Source organism: Lycium barbarum, chromosome 4 (genome assembly GCF_019175385.1).
Source record: "Lycium barbarum isolate Lr01 chromosome 4, ASM1917538v2, whole genome shotgun sequence".
Lineage (NCBI taxonomy): Eukaryota > Viridiplantae > Streptophyta > Magnoliopsida > Solanales > Solanaceae > Lycium > Lycium barbarum.
The window spans coordinates 31,555,654-31,558,237 of NC_083340.1; the positions used below are offsets into that span (position 1 = coordinate 31,555,654).

Genomic DNA, 2,584 nt, shown 5'->3' on the forward strand with positions numbered 1-2,584 from the left:
AAACTCTTCCAATGTTTGCTGGGTATCTAGATTCTCCTTTACCATATTCTAGATCATATCACTATCATACGGTACAACATCAGCATTGTTTGAGTTCTAAGCCCGATTGTGAGTAGTTAGCTTGTCAAGTATGTTGGTCACTCATCGATAAGATTTGTTCATGAAACAACCATCAACTGCATTAGCAACTGACTGCATCACTGGATCTAGCCCTCGGTAGAATTTCTCCATTAATATGTGCTCCGAAAAACCATGATTCGGACACTTCTGCAAATACTCCTTGAATCTCTCCCAGGCTTCATATAGTTCTTCCCTCGGTCGCTACTTAAATTCATATATCTTGTCACAAATTTCAGCCTTCCTACTAGGAGGGTACCATTTCTTGAGAAAAGCAGTCACCATCTCTCCCTATGTAGTAATCGAATTTCGGGACAGCTTCTCAAACCATGTTCTTGCATCTCCAGCTAAGGAATATTTGAATAACCTCAGTCGAATAGCATCTTGTGAAACGTTGTTTTGTATGTGATTAGCACACACATCCACAAAATTCTGCAAATGACGTTGAGGGTTATTCTAGGTAGAGTTCCGAAAGTATTCCTCAAGCTTCAGCAACTGGTATAGAGAGGAGTCAATTTTCACGCTAGCAGCTCCAATCGAGGATGAACAATAGCAGATGCATAGTCCTCCTCTGGAACAAGATCAGCGAAAACATTCTCATCATCTGATTCATTCGCCTGATTATTCAATCGATTCCCTGGTTAACAGCATGTTGATTTTGCTGATTCTGATTCATGTTGACCTGGTTTACAAAGAATAGCAAACAAGGGGTGATGGACTAATCAAAAGACTTCAATCAAAGCAAACACTATTTAGTAATTTCAAAACTGTATTCCCCGACAACGGCGCCAAAATTTGATACGCTCAAATTACACCTATTAATGGTATAACGCGGACGTTGTCAAATATAGTAACCCAACAAGGTTGGGGTCGAATCCCACAGGGAATATGGTGTGAAAAGGTTACTAAAGTCACCTGATGCTAAATTTAGGTCTAATGTCTTAATCCGATGATTTTGGTAAAAGTTGATTTTTTATGATTAATTGCTTTGGGTTAGAATTTATGGTAAAAGAAACCAAGATTGTGTCCCCGTTAGATAGAGTGTGTGATCATGGGTATTGATCTTGATATACTTCTAATGGATCATTATATGAATGTACTTAACCTCTATATGAATCTCTACTATTTCCCAATAAATAAAGATTATCTCTTTTTATGATTTCCCCAAATATAAAAAAGTAACTATGAAGAACGATTAATTATGCCAAGTAAATTCTTCTTATTCCTAGGTGAATTTATTAAACAAAGTTTACAGCTTGGAGTCCTTATTATTTATTCTTACCAACCCTAATTATTTTTCCAAATAAATCAAGGTTTATGGCTTTAATCAATTGCAACCATTAATTATGAATGAAGAATGAAGAATAAATAAACCCTAATAATCCATTATGTGTAGATCAATCACAAACCCAATCACAAAACACCCATCATTGGGTTCACAACCCTAGTAAGGGAATTTAGCTACTCATGACAAAGAATAAGAAATAAGAAATTGAAGAATTTATAACTGCTTACTTTGGAAGAAAAGAGGAATTGATGATACTTGAATTGATGTTTGAATCTTCAAAAACTAGAGAGTATTTGATATTCTAAGTCAAGAGACAAAAATATAATAACTGATGACAATTAAAACCCTACAATGACTATTTATAGGTTCTGAAAACGTTAAAGTTACAGATTTACACTTTGGTCCCCGTCGCTACAAAATACGGTCCGTAAACTGAAATACGGACCGTAAACCAGTTTACGACCAGGTCTTCCTTCAAGACTTGAGCAACTGCAATCTCTTGAAATACGAACCGCATTTTGATTTACGGTCCGTCTTCTGTATAGTCGTCTATCAGCTTCCAAAACTTTGACTTTTTGCCAGATGCTTGAATGGTTAAATATGCTTTGAAATACGGACCGTAAAGTGGAATACGGTCCGTAAAAGTTGTTCGTAAATCACCATTTCCTTATCCTAGCTTTCTGGTTCTTCTTATTCTTAAATACGCCCATGGAATACAGCCCGTATTTGAGAATACGGTCCGTAAACTGAGTTTACAACCACTTCTACACTTTTAACTGATTTCATTCCAAATCTGTTCTGTTACCTGAAAAACACTAAAAACACATTAAATAGATACTAACTTGCTTAAAAACAAGTAAAACTCCTCATAAAAAGGCCTTGAATATGCCATAAATTCCCGTCACATCAATTGTGAATGGCCATTTGAGAGCCATTTTTCCTTCCTTAGAGAGCAAATTATAGTGATGTAAAGTTGGGTTTAGGAGTAGAATGAAGTGTGGGGATGTTAAGGAGACTTTTATTGTGTTTAAGAGGGAGATATAAAGTTGTGGAGTGGTAGGAAATGGAGAGGCAGTCGGGGTTTGGGGGGAGTGTAATTGAGGGAATGGGGAAGGTGAAAAGGGGCAAAGCCTTTTATTTTTCTGAATTCCTGATTGACCGCTCCAGCGATTGTCTGAC

General features: G+C 36.7%; 1 non-coding gene across 1 annotated transcript; it reads left to right on the top strand.

The window, feature by feature from the left end:
* The first annotated feature begins 247 nt into the window (after positions 1-247).
* Positions 248-354, top strand: LOC132638940 (small nucleolar RNA R71). Its single transcript, XR_009581996.1, has one exon. It is a non-coding gene; the product is annotated as a small nucleolar RNA R71 (small nucleolar RNA).
* Positions 355-2,584: the final 2,230 nt, after the last annotated feature.